This window comes from Pristiophorus japonicus, chromosome 8 (assembly GCF_044704955.1).
Source record: "Pristiophorus japonicus isolate sPriJap1 chromosome 8, sPriJap1.hap1, whole genome shotgun sequence".
Taxonomy (NCBI): domain Eukaryota; kingdom Metazoa; phylum Chordata; class Chondrichthyes; family Pristiophoridae; genus Pristiophorus; species Pristiophorus japonicus.
In genome coordinates this window covers 39,657,567-39,677,417 of record NC_091984.1, presented here as the reverse complement: position 1 = coordinate 39,677,417, position 19,851 = coordinate 39,657,567, and positions in this window count along the sequence as shown.

The window sequence follows — 19,851 nt, the reverse complement described above, 5'->3', positions numbered from 1 at the left end:
TGGGTGGCAGTGTGAGCTGTGAGGATGATGCAAAGAGGCTGCAGGGTGACTTGGACAGGTTAGATGAGTGGGCAAATGCATGGCAGATGCTGTATAATGTGGATAAGTGTAAGGTTATCCACTTTGGTGGCAAAAACATGAAGGCAGAATATTATCTGAATGGCGGCAGATTAGGAAAAGGGGAGGTGCAATGAGACCTGGGTGTCATGGTACATCAGTCATTGAAGGTTGGCATGCAGGGACAGCAGGCGGTGAAGAAGGCAAATGGCACGTTGGCCTTCATAGCTAGGGGATTTGATTTTAGGAGCAGGAAGGTCTTCCTGCAGTTGTACAGGGCCTTGGTGAGGCCTCACCTGAAATATTGTGTTCAGTTTTGGTCTCCTAATCTGAGGATGGATGTTCTTGCTATTGAGGGAATGCAGCGAAGGTTCACCAGACTGATTCCCGGGATGGCAGGACTGACATATGAGGAGAGACTGGATCAACTGGGCCTTTATACATTGGAGTTTAGAAGGATGAGAGGGGATCTCATAGAAACATACAAGATTCTGACGGGACTGGACAAGTTAGATGCGGGTAGATTGTTCCCGATATTGGGGAAGTCCAGAACCAGGGGACACAGTCTTAGGATAAGGAGTAGGCCATTTAGGACTGAGATGAGGAGAAACTTCTTCACTCAGAGAGTTGTGAACCTGTGGACTTCTCTACTACAGAGAGTTGTTGATGCCAGTTCGTTAGATATATTCAAGAGGGAGTTCGATATGGCCCTTATGGCTAAAGGGAACAAGGGGTATGGAGAGAAAGCAGGAAAGGGGTACTGAGGTGAATGGCCTACTCCTGCACCTATTTTCTATGTTTTTATGTTTCTACATATATCACAGTTTGGGCACGGGATGTTAGTCCCTGAAATTGGCCCTCATTGATCGGACCAATTTATCGGGCTATGTTTTTGAATCTTTAGGCCGAGAAATTCATTATCAGCCCGTCTGGGGGCGGTAACATCCGGGAGGCGCAAAACTTTGTGCAAGGCGTGGAATTCCCGCCCTGCTCGATAAATTCAGGTTGCCGCCTCCGGAATGGTGGTAATGGGATGGACGCCTCAGCAGCGCTACGCATTTAGCCGCGGGTTTGCAGAGTGCCGGGCTGAGCGATTGCAGCCCCAACTTCGCAAATAAACCGCATCCGGAGCAGCAACGAAAAGGCTGTTTTTTTTTCAGCAGTAGGACACCTCCCCTTTAATTTAAGTCCTGGGAGCAACCGGCTGCCCGTTACATAGAAACACAGAAACATAGAAAATAGGTGCAGGAGTAGGCCATTCGGCCCTTCGAGTCTGCACCACCATTTAATAAGATCATGGCTGATCATTCACCTCAGTATCCCTTTCCTGCTTTCTCTCAATACCCCTTGATCCCTTTAGCCATAAGGGCCATATCTAACTCCCCCTTGAATATATCTAACGAGCTAGCATCAACAACTCGCTGCGATAGAAAATTAACAGGTTAACAACTCTCTGAGTGAAGAATTTTCTCCTCATCTCGGTCCTAAATGGCCTACCCCTTATCCTTAGACTGTGACCCCTGGTTCTGGACTTCCCCAACAGTGGGAACATTCTTCCTGCATCTAACCTGTCCAGTCCCGTCAGAATTTTATATGTTTCTATGATATCCCCTCTCATTCTTCTAAACTCCAGAGTATAAAGGCCCAGTTGATCCAGTCTCTCCTCATATGTCAGTCCTGCCATCACAGGAATCAGTCTGGTGAACCTTCGCTGCACTCCCTCAATAGCAAGAATGTCCTTCCGCAGATTAGGAGACCAAAACTGAACACAGTATTTCAGGTGAGGCCTCACTAAGGCCCTGTGCAACTTCAGTAAGGCGTAACTGCTCCTATACTCAAATCCCCTAGCTATGAAGTCCAGCATGCCATTTGCCTTCTTCACCGCCTGCTGTACCTGCATGCCAACTTTCAATGACTGATGTACCATGACACCCAGGTCTCGTTGCACCTCCCCTTTTCCTAATCTGCTGCCATTCAGATATTATTCTGCCTTCATGTTTTTGCCACCAAAGTGGATAACCTCACGTTTATCCACATTATACAGCATCTGCCATGCACTTGCCCACTCATCTAACCTGTCCAAGTCATCCTGCAGCCATTTAGCATTCTCCTCACAGCACACACCGCCACCCAGCTTAGTGTCATCTGCAAACTTGGAGATATTACACTCAATTCCTTCATCTAAATCATTGATGTATATTGTAAATAGCTGGGGTCCCAGCACTAAGCCCTGCGGCACTCCACTAGTCACTGCCTGCCATTCTGAGAAGGACCCATTTATCTCTACTCTCTGCTTCCTGTCTGCGAACTCGTTCTCTATCCACGTCAATACATTACCCCCAGTATCATGTGTTTTAATTTTGCACACCAATTTCTTGTGTGGGACCTTGTCAAAAGCCTTTTGAAAGTCCAAATACACTACATCCACTGGTTCTCCCTTGTCCACTCTACTAGTTACATCCTCAAAAAATTCGAGAAGATTAGTCAAGCATGATTTCCCTTTCATAAATCCATGCTGACTTGAACTGATTCTGTCACTGCTTTCCAAATCTTTAATAATTGACACCAACATTTTCCCCACCACTGATGTCAGGCTAACCTGTCTATAATTCCCCGTTTTCTCTCTCCCTCCTTTTTTAAAAAGTGGTGTTACATTAGCTGCCCTCCAGTCCATAGGAACTGATCCAGAGTCGATAGACTGCTGGAAAATGATCACTAATTCATCCACTATTTCTAGGGCCACTTCCTTAAGTACTCTGGGATGCAGACTATCAGGCCCTGGGGATCTATCGGCCTTCAATCCCATCAATTTCCCTAACACAATTTCCTGCCTAATAAGGATTTCCTTCAGTTCCTTCTTCTCTCTAGACCCTCGTTCCCCTAGTAGTTCCAGAAGGTTATACATGTCTTCCTTCGTGAAGATGGCAAAAGTTTCTATAGATATGTGAAGAAAAAAAGATTACTGAAAACAAACGTAAATCCCTTGCAGTCAGATTCAGGTGAATTTATAATGGGGAACAAATAAATGGCAGACAGTTAAACAAATACTTTGGTTCTATCTTCACAAACAAAGACACAAATAACCTTTCGGAAATACTGGGGGATCGAGGGTCTAGTGAGGAGGAAGAACTGAAGATTCGGTGGGCAATTGTGTTAGAGAAATTGATGGGATTGAAGGTCGATAAATCCCTGGGGCCTGATGGTCTGCATCCCAGAGTACTTAAGGAAGTAGCCCAAGAAATAGTGGATGCATTGGTGATCATCTTCCAACAGTCTATCGACTCTGGATCAGTTCCTATGGACTGGAAGGGAGCTAATGTAGCACCATTTTTTAAGAAATGAGTAAGAGAGAAAATGGGTAAATATAGACTGGTTAGTCTGACATCGGTAGTGGGGAAATGTTGGAATCAATTGTTAAAGATGAAATAGCAGCACATTTGGAAAGCAGTGATGGGATCGGTCCAAGTCAGCATGGATTTATGATAGGGAAATCCTGCTTGACAAATCTTCTAAAATTTTTTGAGGATGTAACTGATAGAGTGGACAAGGGAGAACCAGTGGATGTGGTGTATTTGGCTTTCAAAAAGCTTTTGACAAGGTCCCACACAAGAGATTCGTGTGCAAAATTAAAGCACATAGTATTGGGGGTAGTGTACTGGCGTGCATAGAGAACTGGTTGGCAAACAGGAAGCAGAGAGTCGGGATAAACGGGTCCTTTTCAGAATGGCAGGTAGTGACTAGTGGGTTGCTGCAGGGCTCAGTGCTGACACCCCAGCTATTTACAACATACATTAATAATTTGGATGACGGACTTGAGTGTAATATCTCCAAGTTTGCAGATGACACCAAGCTGGGTGGCGATGTGAGCTGTGAGGAGGATGCTAAAAGGCTGCAGGGTGACTTGGACAGGTTAGTTGAGTGGGCAAACACGTGGCAGATGCAGTATAATGTGGATAAATGTGAGATTATCCACTTTTGGGGCAAAAACACGAAGGCAGAATATTATCTGAATGGCAGCAGATTAGGAAAAGGGGAGGTGCAACGAGACCTGGGTATCATGGTACATCAGTCATTGAAAGTTGGCATGCAGGTTCAGCAGGCGGTGAAGAAGACAAATGGTATGCTGGCCTTCATAGCTAGGGGATTTGAGTATAGGAGCAGGGAGGTCTTACTGCAGTTGCACAGGGCCTTAGTGAGGCCTCACCTGGAATATTGTGTTCAATTTCGGTCTCCTAATCTGAGGAAGGACTTTCTTGCTATTGAGGGAGTGCAGTGAAGGTTCACCAGACTGATTTCCGGGATGACAGGACTGACATATGAGGAGAGACTGGATCGACCGGGCCTGTATTCACTGGAGTTTAGAAGGATGAGAGGGGATCTCATAGAAACACATAAAATTCTGACGGGACTGGACAGGTTAGATGCAGGAAGAATTTTCCCAATGTTGGGGAAGTCCAGAACCAGGGGACATACTCTAAGGATAAGGGGTAAGCCATTTAGGACTGAGATGAGGAGAAACTTCTTCACTCAGAGAGTTGTTAACCTGTGGAATTCCCTACCGCAGGGAGTTTTTGATGCCAGTTCATTGGATATATTCAAGAGGGAGTTAGATATGGCCCTTACGGCTAAAGGGAACAAGGGGTATGGAGAGAAAGCGGGAAAGGGGTACTGAGGTGAATGCTCAGCCATGATCATATTGAATGGTGTTGCAGGGTCGAATGGCCAAATGGCCTACTTCTGCACCTATTTTCTATGTTTCTATGTTTCAACGTAAGAGAGAACGAAAGTATTTGTTCAATTGGTCTGCTATTTCTTTGTTCCCCATTATAAATTCACTTGATTCTGACTGCAAGGGAACTACGTTTGTCTTCACTAATCTTTTTCTCTTCACATATCTATAGAAGCTTTTGCAGTCAGTTATTATCTTCCCAGCAAGCTTCCTCTCATACTCGAATATCCCCCTCCTAATTAAACCCTTTGTCCTCCTCTGCTGAATTCTAAATTTCTCACAGTCCTCTGGCTTGCTGCTTTTTCTGGCCAATTTATATGCCTCGTCCTTGGATTTAACACTATCCCTAATTTCCCTTATTAGCCACAGTTGCCCCACCTCCCCCATTTTATTTTTTACTCCAGACAGGGATGTACAATTGTTGAAGTTCATTCATGTGATCTTTAAATATTTGCCATTGCCTATCCACCGTCAACCATTTAAGTTTCATTCGCCAGTCTATTCTAGCCAATTCACGTCTCCCCTGAAGCTGTTGCTGTTATTGCCCGGGGCGAGAAAGCCAATTTAGGGCCAGGGCACTAACAGGACGAAGACGTCACGATATCCGGGCGCAGGACATTGGGGCATAACAGTGTAGCGCCATAGCGCCACTACTAAACTCCTGCTGAATATGGTGGGAGTTGTTGCCAGCGTTGCACCCGGTCGCAAACACATTTGCTCCTCTTTAGCACCTACCCCTTAATGAGAGGCACAAATGCACCAAATTTCTTCCCGCGAGCATCTCTCTGTTCCTCTACAACCGTTAGCACCTTTGCATGAAATTTATACTCCCATTCTTTGCCTTTCTCTCTAAAGTGCGCGTGTTTTTATTTCTAAAGTGCATGATCTCACACTTCTCTGCATTATATCACATCCGCTACATGTCTGCCCATTCCTTTAACCCATCTATGTCCTTCTCAATGTTGACCAAACCTTCTATTTTGTATGGCAGCAAATTTTAAATTCAGAAAAATACAGATTAAAAAAAAAATCGGTAAATAATGCCAACCAACAGAGATAAGCAATTATTGCACAACATGCCAAAAAGTCGAAAGTGAATTTGGAAGACAGAGGAAACAAGGGCTGGAAAACAGACAACAAGGGAGGTTGGCAGTACTTAATGGTATACACTTCAATGTAAGGAGTATAGGGAATAAGGCAGATGAGCTGAGAGCACAGATTGACCCTTGGGAGTTCAATATTATAGCTATTACTGAGACATGGCTGAAAGAAGGGCAGGTACGGCAGCTCAACATTCCTGGTTACAGGGTTTTCAGATGGGATAGAGAGGGGGATAAAAAAGGAGAGGGGGGTCACAGTATTAAATAAAGAAACAATTACAGCTGTGAGAAGGGATGATATGATAGAGGGGTCATCAAATGAGGTCATATGGGTTGAATTGAAGAACAAAATAGGCGCGATCACACTCCTGGGAGTGTACTATAGACCCCCAAACAGTCAGAGGGAAATAGAAGAACAAATATGTGGGCAAATTGCTGCAAAGTGCATAAACTATAGAGCTGTAATAGTGGGCGATTTCAACTACTCTAATATTAACTGGAAAAAAAGTAGTGTGAATGGTACAGAGGGTGCGGAATTCCTAAAATGCATTCAGGAGAACTTCTTTAGCCAGTATGCAACAAGCCCAACAAGGGAGGGGGCAGTTCTCGACTTGGTTTGGGGGCATGAAGAGGGGCAAGCGGAAGGGGTATCGGTGGGAGAGCATTTTGGTGCTAGTGATCATAATTCAGTAAGATTTAGGGTAGTTATGGAAAAGGACAAACGTGGGCCACATAAAAAAGTTCTCAATTGGGGTAAAGCCAATTTTGCTGAGCTGAGATGGGATTTGGCCAAAGCGTACTGGAAACAGCTACTTGATGGTAAATAAGTGTCAGAGGTGGGTGGCATTTGACGAGGCGATCCTGAGGGTACAGAGCAAGTATGTTCCCTTAAAGAAAAAGGATGGGACTATCAAATCTAGAGCCCTTGGATGTCAAGGGACATACAGGGTAAGATAAAGAAAAAATGGGAAGCTTATGAAAGATACCGAGGGCTAAATACTGTAGAAGCTCTAAAGGAGTATAAGAAGTGCAGGAAAGCAAAGAGAGAGCATGAAAGAATGTTGGCAAGTAAAATCAGGGACTATCCAAAGATGTTTTATAAATACATTAAGAGCAAGCGGATAACTAGAGAAAGAGTGGGGCCTATTAGAGACCATAAAGGAAATCTATGTGTGGAAGCAGAAAACGTAGGTATGATTCTTAATGAACACTTTGCATCTGTTTTCACAAAAGAGAGGGGCGATGCAGATTTTGCTATGAGGGAGGAGGAGTGTGAAATATTAGACGAGATAAACATACTGAGAGAGAAAGTATTAAGGGGCTTAGCAGCTTTGAAAGCGGATAAATCCCCAGGCCCGGATGAAATGTATCTCAGGCTAAGTGAAGCAAAAGAGGAAATAGCAGAGGCTCTGACCATCATTTTCCAGTCCTCTCTGGCTACAGGTGTGGTGCCAGAGGGCTGGAGGACTGCTAATGTTGTACCTTTGTTTAAAAAGGGAGAAAAGGATAGACCGGGTAATTACAGGCCAGTCAGCCGAACCTCGGTGGTGGGAAAATGATTGGAAAAAGTCCTGAGGGACAGAACAAATCTTCATTTGTAAAGACATGGATTAATCAAGGACAGTCTGCATGGATTTGTTAAGGGAAGGTCATGTCTGAGTAATTCGATTGAACAGGAGTGTCGATGAGGGCAGTGTGTATGAAGTAGTGTATATGGATTTCAGCAAAGCTTTTGATAAGGTCCCTCATGGCAGACTGGTCATGAAAGTAAAAGCCCACGGGATCCAGGGCAAAGTGGCAAGTTGGATCCAAAATTGGCTTAGAGGCAGGATGCAAAGGGTAATGGTCAATGGGTGTTTTTGTGACTGGAAGGCTGTATCCAATGGGGTTCCGCAGGGCTCAGTACTGGGTCACTTGCTTTTTGTGGTATATATCAATGCCTTGGACTTGAATGTTAGGGGTATGATTAAAAAGTTTGCAGATGGCACTAAAATAGGCTGTGTGGTTGATAATGAAGAAAGCTGCGGGCTGCAGGAAGATATCAATGTACTGGTCAGGTGGGCAGAACAGTGGCAAATGGAATTCAATCCGGAGAAGTGTGAGGTAATGCATTTGGGGAGGTCTAACAAAGCAAGAGAATACACATTACATGGTACAACACTGAAAAGTGTAGAGGAACAAAGGGACCTTGGAGTGCAGGTCTACAGATCCCTGAAGGTAGCAGGTCAGGTCGATAAGGTGGTCAAGAAGGCATATGGAATACTTTCCTTTATTAGTCAAGGCATGGAATACAAGAGCAAGGAGGTTATGCTTGAACTGTATAAAACACTGGTTAGGCCGCAGATGGAGTACTGTGTGCAGTTCTGGTTACCACATTGTAGGAAAGATGTAATTGCATTGGAAAGAATGCAGAGGAAATTTACAAGATTTTAGAATTTTGGCTATGACGAAAGATTGGAGATGTTGGGTTTGTTTTCTTTGGAACAGAGGAGGCTGAGGGGAGATCTGATTGAGGTGTATAAAATTATGAGGAGCCTGGATTGGGTAGCTTGGAAGGACCTGTTCCCCTTGGCAGAGGGGTCAACAACCAGGGGGCATAGATTTAAAGTAATTGGGGGAGGTATAGAGGAGATTGAGGGGAAATTTCTTTACTGAGAGTGTGGTGGGTATGTGGAACTCACTGCCTGAAAGGGTAGTAGAGGCAGAAAGTCTCACCACATTCAAAAATAACTTGGAGGTGCAATTAAAGTGCCGTAACCTACAGGACTGCGGGCCAAGAGCTGTAAAGTGGGATTAGGCTGGATAGCTCTTGGTCAGTCGGCGCGGACACGATGGGCTGAAATGGCCTCCTTTCGTGATGTAAATTTTGATGATTCCTCTATGATTTTATGTCATACATTAATTCTGGGAATGGTGGGATATTTCATATCATCTCACTATATTTCATTAAATTGAAGATACCTTGTAACAGTCTAAATTATATGAAATCAGATAACTCACTCCTGATGACATCATAAATAATTTACCTCATGAGTGGAGACTTTTCCATGTCATAGATGGCCTTGACCTGTTCTATTTATAACAGTTGTAGATTTTCAATTTTTTTTAAAAGGAATAATTTTTTTTATAGCTGAAGAAAATGATTTGAAGTTACTTCATGATATCACTTTGTTGATGTGGTATTATATTAATGTAGATATAATTTGATTATGTTCTTGCTTCCTCACAGACTTTTGCAAAAAATTGTGCTTTAAAACATGCAATAAAAGTAGAGGATATGCCATGGCTAGCGGTAAGGTATGATAAATATCTTCACTGACCATAAATCACTTGCAACTTTGTCACTCATGAATTATCTGGTTGGTCTCATTTGTGAAAGTATTTATCACATCACACTTCTGGCCATGACATATCCTCTATATATGGTAATTAGCTGAATAGTTCCAAGGATCAGTAAAGGAAACTATGATTGTGTAGTAAATAAATAATTTATATTTCCAGATAGGATCTATTGCAAAACATATTAATTGGGCAGTGTATGTATATGTATGCATACATTTATTTTATCATATACACGTCCGAGCCTTCAGCTGCCTGGGCCCTAAGCTCTGGAACTCCCTCCCTAAACCTCTCCATTTCTCCTTCCCTCGCTGCTCCCTAAACCTCTCCGCCCCTCTACCTTTCTTTCCTCATTTAAGATGCTCCATAAAACCTACCTCTTTGACCAAGTTTTGGTCACCTGTTCTAATATCTCCTTATGTGGCGCGGCGTCAAATGTTGTTTGATAACGCTCCCGTGAAGTGGCTTGGGATGTTTTACGATGTTAAAGGCGTAATATAAATACAAGTTGTGATATAATATACTGTTAAAATCTGGTGTGTATATAAAAGCACAGCTTCCCCATTAAAAACATGATGCTCTCTCACCCTGCCGTTCCCTCTGGTCATCATCATCATCACCATAGGGCAGTCCCTCGGAATCGAGGAAGACTTGCTTCCACTCCCAAAGTGAGTTCTTTGATGGCTGAGCAGTCCGATACGAGAACCACAAACCCTGTCACAGATGGGACAGACATTTGTCGAGGTAAGGGATCGGTGGGGTTGGTTTGCTGCGTGCTCTTTCCGCTGCCTGCGCTTGGCCTCTTCACGTTCTTTGCGTTGAGACTCAAAGAGCACAACGCCCTCCCGGATGCACTTTCTCCACCTCAGGCGGTCTTCGGCCAGGGTCTCTCAGGTGTCAGTGGTGATGTCGCACTTTACCAGGGAGGCTTTGATTGTGTCCTTATAATGTTTCCGCTGTCCTCCTTTGGCTCGTTTACCAAGAAGGAGCTCCATATAAAGCATTTGCTTCAGGAGTCTCGTATCTGGCTTGCGTACTAAATGGCCTGCCCAGCGAAGCTGATCGAGTGTGGTCAGTGCTTCAATACTGGGGATGTTAGCCTGGTCGAGGACACTGATATTGGTGCACCTGCCCTCCCAGGGGATTTGCAGGATCTTGCAGAGACATCGTTGGTGATATATCTACAGTGACTTGAGGTGCCTTCTGTACATCGTCCATGCCTCAGATCCATACAGGAGGCCGGTATTGCTACAGCCCTGTAGACCATGAGCTTGGTGGTAGATTTGAGGGCCTGGTCTTTAAACACTCTTTTCTTCAGATAGCCAAAGGCTGCACTGGCACACTGGAAGCGATGTTGTATCTCCGCATCAATGTCTGCCTTCGTTGATAAGAGGCTCCCAAGATATGGGAAATGCATCCCTCTGGTACAGCGTTCATCTCCACTCCCTTAAGTGTGAGGGATGCAGACTTGAATTTGTATGGCAGACAACTGGTTTAGTCATTCACTGTGAGATCTGGCTGAACCACATAAAGCACTATCAGCTCCTGCTCTCATCTGCCAAACTGTTCACTATTTCAAGATCATCGTGGAAGCAAAGATAACTCTCGGCTTCTTTTCTCTACTCCAAACCATCTTCTTAAACCCCTCTCACCTGTCTCCTTCAAATTAGTGTCCTGAACTTAAATAAAGGCAATTAAAAGGCATGAAGACAGAGTTGGCTAAAGTTGACTTGCAAAATAAATTAAAGGGTAAGACGGTAGAAAAGCAGTGGCAAACATTTAAGGAGATATTTTATAACTCTCAGCAAAGATATATTCCAGTGAGAAGGAAAGACTCTAAGAGAAGGATGAACCATCCATGGCTAAATAAGGAAGTAAAGGATGGTATCAAATTGAAAACAAAGCATACAATGCTGCGAAGAATAGTGGAAGGTCAGAGGATTGGGAAATTTTTTGAAACCAGCAAAGGACGAATAAAAAAATGGTAAAGAGAGTGAAGATAGCTTACAAGAGTAAACTTGCAAGAAATATAAAAACAGACAGTAAGAGCTTCTACAGGTATATAGGTATATAAAAAGGAAGAGAGTAGCTAAAGTAAATGTTGGTCCCTTCGAGGATGAGACTGGGGAATTAATAATGGGGAACAGGGAAATGGCAGAGACTTTGAACAAATATTTTGTCTCGTTCTTCACGGTAAAAGACACTAAAAACATCCCAATAATAATCATAGGGTTATTGGGGGAGGGGAACTTAAAACAATCACTATCACTCGAGAAAAGGTACTAGGCAAACTAATGGGACTAAAGGTGGACAAGTCCTCTGGACCTGATGTCGTGCATCAAGAGGTCTTTAAAGAATTGGCTGCAGAGATAATGGATGCATTGGTTGTAATCTACCAAAATTCCCTGGATTCTGGAAAGGTCCCAGCGGACTGGAAAACCGCAAATGTAATGCCCCTTTTTAAGAAAGGAGGGAGACAGAGAGCAGGAAACTATAGACCAGTTAGCATAACAACTGTCATTGAGAAAATACTGGAGTTCATTATTAAGGAAGTAGTAGCAGGACATTTAGAAAATCATAATGCAGTCAAGCAGAGTCAGCATGGTTTTATGAAAGGGAAATCATGTTTGACTAATTTGCTGGAGTTCTTTGAGGATGTAACGAGCAGGGTGGATGAAGGGGAACCAATAGATTTTGTTTATTTGGATTTCCAGAAAGTATTCAATAAAGTGCCACATAAAAGGTTACTGCACAAGATAAGAGCTCACAGGGTTGGAGATAATATATTAACATGGATAGAGGATTGGCTAACTAACAGAAAACGGAGAGTTGGGAGAAATGGATCATTTTCAGATCTGTAAACTATAACTAGTGGCGTGCCACAAAGATTAGTGCTGGGGTCTCATCTATTTACAATCTATATTAATGACTTGGATAAAGGGACTGAGTATAATGTAGCCAAATTTGCTGATGATACAAAGATAGGTGGGAAAGCAAGTTGTGAGGAGGACACAATGAATCTGCAAAGGGATATAGATAGGCTAAGTGAGTGGGCAACAATTTGGCAGATGGAGTATAATGTGGGAAAATGTGATGTTGTCCACTTAGGTAGGAAAAATAAAAAAGCAAATTATTATTTAAATTGGGAGAGATTACAAAAAGCTGCGGTATAGAGGGATCTGGCGTGCTTGTATCTGAAACACAAAAAGTTAGCATGCAGATACAGCAAGTAATTAGGAAGGCAAATGGAATGTTGGTCTTTATTGCAAGGGGGATGGTGTAAAAAAGTAGGGAAGTCCTGCTCAATTCTACAGGGCATTGGTGAGACCACACCTGGAGTACTGCCGACAGTTTTGATCTCCTTATTTAAGGAGGGACATATTTGCATTGGAGGCAGTTCAGAGAAGGTTCACGAGGTTAATTCCTGAGATGAAGGGGTTTTCTTATGAAGAAAGGTTGAGCATGTTGGGCCTATATTCATTGGAGTTTAGAAGACTAAGAGGTCATCTTATTGAAACATATAAGATGCTAAGGATGCTTGGCAGGGTAGATGCAGAGAGGATCTTTTCTCTCGTTGGGGAATCTGGAAGTAGGGGGCATAGTTTCAGAATAAGGGGTCACTCATTTAAAACGGATTTGAGGAGGAATTTCTTCTCTCAGAGTGTCATGAATCTTTGGAATTCTCTACCCTACAGAGCTGTGGAGGCTGGATCATGGAATATATTTAAGGTGGAGATAGACAGATTTCTCAACGATAAGGGAGTCAAGGATTATGGGGAGAGAGCAGGGAAGTGGAGTTGACGCCAAGATCAGATCAGCCATGATCTTATTGAATGGCAGAGCAGGCTCACAAAAACATAAGAGATAGGAGCAGGAGTAGGCCATCGAGCCTGCTCCGCCATTCAATAAGATCCTGGCTGATCTTATCATTGGCTCAGCTTCACTTCCCTTCCCGCTCCCCATAACCCTTTACCCCCTTATCGCTCAAAAATCTGACTATCTCCATCTTAAATATATTCAATGACCCAGCCTGCACAGCTCCCTGGGGCAGAGAATTCCACAGATTTACAACTCTCTGAGAGAAAAAATTCCTCCTCATTTCAGTTTTAAATGGGTGACCCCTTATTCTAACACTATGCCCCCTAGTTCTAGATTCCCCTATGACTGGAAACATCCTCTCTGCATCTACTTTGTTGAGCCCCCTCATTATCTTATATGTCTCAATAAGATCCCCTCTCGTTCTTCTGAACTCCAATGAGTACAGGCCCAACCTGCTCAACCTTTCTTCATAAGTCAACCCCTTCATCTCAGGAATCAACCTTGTGAACTTTCTCTGAACTGCCTTCAATACAAGTATATCCCTCCTTAAATAAGGAGAAAAAAGCTGTACACAGTCCTCTAGGTGTGGCCTCAACAATACCCTGTACAGTTGTAGCAGGACTTCGCTGCTTTTATACTCCATCCCCCTTGCAATAAGAACCACATCCCATTTGCCTTCCTGATTACTTGCTGTACTGCATAGTAACTTTTCATGCACAAAGACCCCCAGATCCGTCTGTACTGCAGCATTTTGTAATTTCTCTCCATTTAAATAATAATTTGCTTTTTTATTTTTTCTGCCAAAGTGGATAATCTCACACTTTCCTACATTATACTCCATCTGCCACATTTTTGCCCACTCACTTATCTTGTCTATATCGCTTTGCAGATTTTTTGTATCCTCCTCACAACTTGCTTTCCCACCCATCTTTGTATCATGTGGGAGTGCTATAGTGGTAGAGGATTCAATTGTATGTGGAATAGATCGACGTTTCTGCGGCCGCAACCGAGACTCCAGGATGGTATGTTGCCTCCCTGATACAAGGGTCAAGCATGTCTCGGAGCGGGTGAAGGACATTCTGAAAAGGGAGGGTGAACAGCTAGTTGTCGTGGTGCATATAGGTACCAACGATATAGGTAATAAAATGGGATGAGGTCCTACGAGACGAATTTAGGGAGCTAGAAGCTAAATTAAATGTAGGACCTCAAAAGTAGTAATCTCAGGATTGCTACCAGTGCCACGTGCCAGTCAGTGTAAGAATTGCAGGATAGCTCAGATGAATATGTGGCTTGAGGAGTGGTGCAGAAGGGAGGGATTCAAATTCCTGGGACATTGGAACCGGTTCTGGGGGAGATGGGACCAGTACAAACCAGACGGTCTGCACCTGGGCAGGATCGGAACCAATGTCCTAGTGGGAGTGTTTGCTAGTGCTTTTGGGGAGGGATTAAACTAATATGACAGGGGGATGGGAACCTATGCAGGGAGACAGAGGGAAGTAGAATGGGGGCAGAAGCAAAAGATAGAAAGAAGAAAAGTAAAAGTGGAGGGCAGAGAAACTTAAGGCAAAAAGCAAAAAGGGCCACATTATAGCAAAATTCTAAAGGGGCAAAGTGTGTTAAAAAGACAAGCCTGAAGGCTCTGTGCCTCAATGTGAGGATTATTCGGAATAAGGTGGACGAATTAACTGCGCAGATAGCAGTTAATGGGTATGATGTAATTGGCATCACGGAGACATGGCTCCAGGGTGATAAAGGCTGGAAACTCAACATCCAGGGGTATTCAACATTTAGGAAGGATAGACAGAAAGGAAAAGGAGGTGGAGTGGCATTGCTGGTTAAAGAGGAAATTAATGCAATAGTAAGGAAAGACATTAGCTTGGATGATGTAGAATCAGTATCGATGGAGCTACGAAATACCAAAGGGCAGAAAATGCTGGTGGGAGTTGTGTACAGATCACCAACTAGTCGTAGTGAGGTTGGAGACAGCATCAAACAAGAAATTAGGGATGCGTGCAATAAAGGTACAGCAGTTATCATGGATGACTTTAATCTAAATATTGATTGGGCTAACCAAACTGGTAGCAATGCGGTGGAGGAGGATTTCCTGGAGTGTATTAGGGATGGTTTTCTGGACTAATATGTCGAGGAACCAACTAGAGGGCTGGTCATCCTAGACTGGGTGATGTGTAATTAGAAAGGATTAATTAGCAATCTTGTTGTGCGAGGCCTCTTGGGGAAGAGTGACCATAATATGATAGAATTCTTTATTAAGATGGAGAGTGACACAGTTAATTCAGAGACGAGGGTCTTGAACTTAAGGAAAGGTAACTTCGATGGTATGAAACGTGAATTGGCTAGAATAGACTGGCGATTGATACTTAAAAGGTTGAGGTGGATAGGCAATGGCAAACATTTAAAGATCACATGGATGAACTTCAACAATTGTACATCTCTGTCTGGAGTAAAAATAAAACGGGCAAGATGGCTCAATCGTGGCTAACAAGGGAAATTAAGGATAGTGTTAAATCCAAGGAAGAGGCATATAAATTGACCAGAAAAAGCAGCAAACCTAAGGACTGATAGAATTTTATAATATAGCAGAGGAGGACCAAGGGTTTAATTAGGAGGGGGAAAATAGAGTTTGAGAGGAAGCTTGCTGGGAACATAAAAACTGACTGCAAATTCTTCTATAGATATGTGAAGAGAAAAAGATTAGTGAAAACAAACGTAGGTCCGTTGCAGTCAGATTCAGGTGAATTTATAATGGGGAACAAATAAATGGCGGACCAGTTAAACAAATACTTTGGTTCTGTCTTCGCGAAAGATGACACAAATAACCTTCTGGAAATATTAGGGGACCGATGGTCTAGCGAGAAGGAGTAACTGAAGGAAATCCTTATTAGGCAGGAAATTATGTTAGGGAAATTGATGGGATTGAAGGCCGATAAATACCCAGGGCCTGATGGTCTGCATCCCAGAGTACTTAAGGAAGTAACCCTAGAAATAGTGGATACATTAGTGATCATCTTCCAACAGTCTATCAACTCTGGATCAGTTCCTATGGACTGGAGGGGCGCTAATGTAACACCACTTTTTAAAAAAGGAGGGAGAGAGTAAATGGATAATTTTTAACCGATTAGCCTGACATCAGTTGTGGGGAAAATGTTGGAATCAATTATTAAAGATGAAATAGCAGTACATTTGGAAAGCAGTGAGAGGATCAGTGCAAGTGAGCATGGATTTAGAAAAGGGAAATCTTGCTTGACAAATCTTCTAGAATTTTTTGAGGATGTAGCTGGTAGAGTGGACAAGGGAGAACCAGTGGATGTGGTATATTTGGACTTTCAAAAGGCTTTTGACAAGGTCCCACACAAGAGATTGGTGTGCAAAATTAAAGCACATGGTTTTGGGGGTAGTGTACTGACATGGATAGAGAACTGGTTGGCAGACAGGAAACAGAGAGTTGGGATAAACAGGTCCTTTTCAGAATGGCAGGCAGTGACTAGTGGGGTGCTGCAGGGCTCAGTGCTGGGACCCCAGCTATTTACAATATACATTAATGATTTGGATGAAGGAATTGAGTGTAATATCTCCAAGTTTGCAGACAACACTAAGCTGGATGGCGATGTTAGCTGTGAGGAGGACGCTAAAAGTCTGCAGGGTGACTTGGACAGGATAGGTGAGTGGGCAAATGCATGGCAGATGCAGTAAAATGTGGATAAATGTGAGGTTATCCACTTTGGGGGCAAAAACACAAAGGCAGAATATTATCTGAATGGCGGCAGATTAGGAAAAGGGGAGGTGCATTGAGACCTGGGTGTCATGGTACATCACTCATTGAAAGTTGGCATGCAGGTACAGCAGGCGGTGAAGAAGACAAATGGTATGTTGGCCTTCATAGCTAGGGGATTTGAGTATAGGAGCAGGGAGGTCTTATTGCAGTTGTACCGTGCCTTAGTGAGGCCTCACCTGGAATATTGTGTTCAATTTTGGTCTCCTAATCTGAGGAAGGGCATTCTTGTTATTGAGGGAGTGCAGCGAAGGTTCACCAGACTGATTCCCGGGATGGCAGGACTGACACATGAGGAGAGACTGGATTGACTGAGCCTGTATTCACTGGAGTTTAGAAGTATGAGAAGGGATCTCATAGAAACATATAAAATTCTGACTGGCCTGGATAGGTTAGATGCAGGAAGAACGTTCCCGATGTTGGGGAATTCCAGAACCAGGGGACATAATCTAAGGATAAGGGGTCAGCCATTTAGGACTGAGATGAGGAGAAACTTCTTCACTCGGAGAGTTGTTAACCTGTGGAATTCCCTACCGCAGAGAGTTGTTGATGCCAGTTCATTGGATATATTCAAGAGAGAGTTAGATATGGCCCTTACGGCTAAAGGGATGAAGGGGTATGGAGAGAAAGCGGGAAAGGGGTACTGAGGTGAATGATCAGCCATGATCTTATTGAATGGTGGTGCAGGCTCGAAGGGCCTACCCCTGCACCTATTTTCTATGTTTCTATGTTTCTATCAGCAAACTTGACTACATTACACTTGGTCCCTTCATCCAAGTCATTAATATAAATTGTTAATAGTTGAGGCCCAGCACCGGTCCCTGTGGCACCCCACTAGTGACTGTTTGCCAACCATAAAATGACCCATTTCTCCCGACTCTGTTTTCTGTTAGTTAGCCAATCCTCTATCCATGCTAATATATTACCCCCGACCCCGTGAACTTTCATTTTTGCAGTAACCTTTTATGTGGCACCTTATTGAATGCCTTCTGGAAATCCAAATACACCACATCCACTGGTTCCCCCTTATCCACTCTGCTCGTTACATCCTTAAATAACTCCAGCAAATTTGTCAAACATGATTTCCCTTTCATAAAACCATGATGACTCTGCTTGACTAAATTATGGTTTTCTAAATGTCCTGCTACTGCTTCCTTAATAATGGACTCCGGCATTTTCCCAATGACAGATGTTAGGTTATCCGGTCTGTAGGTTCCTGCTTTCTGTCTGCCTCCTTTTTTAAATAGAAGCATTACATTTGTGGTTTTCCAATCCGCTGGGACCTGCACATTTTGGTAGATTATAACCAATGCATCCACTATCTCTGCAGCCACTTCCTTTAAGACCCTAGGATGTAAGCCATCAGGTCCAGGGAACTTGTCCACCTTTAGTCCCATTATTTTACTGAGTACTACTTCTTTAATGACTGATTGTTTTAAGTTCCTCCCTCCCTATAGCCCCTGGATTAGCCATTAATGAGATGTGTTTAGTGTCTTCTACTGTGAAGACCGATACACAATATTTTTTCAAAGTTCCCCATTATTAATTTCCCAGTTTCATCCTCTAAGGGACCAACATTTACTTTAGCCACTCTTTTCCTTTTTATATACCTGTAGAAACTCTTACTATCTGTTTTAATATTTCTTGCTCGTTTACTTTCATAATCTAGCTTCCCTCTCTTGATTATTTTATTAGTCGTTCTTTGCTGGTTTTAAAATTTTTCCCAATCCTCTGGCCTCCCACTAATCGGCCACTTTGTATGCCATTGATTTCAATTTGATACCATCTCTTATTTCCATAGTTAGACACGGATGGTTATCCCTTCTCACAAAGTCTTTCCTTCTCATTGGAATATATTTTTGTTGCGAGTTATGAAATATCTCCTTAATTGTTCGCCACGGCTCATCAACCATCCCACACTTTAATCTATTTTCCCAGTCCACTTTAGCTAACTCTGCCTTCATACTTTTGTAGTCTCCTTTATTTAAGCTTTGAGATCCAACTTTCTCACCCTCCAACTGAATTTGAAATTGAACCATGCTATATTGACTCTTTCCTAGCGGATCCTTTACTAGGAGATTGTTTATTAATCCTGTCTCATCACACAGTACACAGATCTAAGATAGCCTGCTCCCTGATTGGTTCCGCAACGTACTGTTCAAGGAAAGTATCCCGGATACACTCTATGAACTCTTCCTCAATGATACCTTGGCCAATTTGCTTTGTCCAATCAATATGAAGATTAAAATTGCCCATGATTACTGCTGTTCCTTTTTTACAAGTCTCCATTATTTCTTGATTTATGCTCCGTCCAACAGTGTAGCTACTGTTAGGGAGCCTATAGACTACGTCCACCAATGGCTTCTTCCCCTTATTATTTCTTATCTCCACCCAAACTGATTCTACATCTTGATCTTCTGAGCCAATATCGTTTCTCACTACTGCACTGATCTCATCCTTTATTAACAGAGCTACCCCAACTCCTTTTCCTTTCTGTCTATCCTTCCGAATTGTCAAATATCCCATAATATTTAGTTCCTAGCCTTGGTCACCTTGCAACCACATCTCTGTAGTGCCTATCAGATCTCACCCATTTATATCTATTTGTGCTGAAGGGCCAGATGGCCTACTCCTGCACCTGTTTCTTATGTTTTTATGTTCACCTTCACCTACAGCAAATGCGAGGAGCTCACAGACTTTTTTGTTACTAAGATTGAGACCATCCGATCAGCTGCCTCTGCTGCTTCTCTCCCTTCACCTAGCCCTAACTTCCTCGAAGGTTCCCCCCTGCCCTAGCCCTGAATGCGTCCTTTCTCTAGTTTATCTCTTATCTCCCCTCATGATCTCTCAGAGCTCACCTTGTTCATCGGACCCACCTCTTGCTCCCTCATCTCTATTCCCACTAAACTGCTGAACATGCAACTGCCCTTCCTGGCTCCCATTTTAGCTGATATTGTTAATGTTCTATCTCTGCACATTGTTACAAACTCACACGAGGCATGGATATATCAGACACG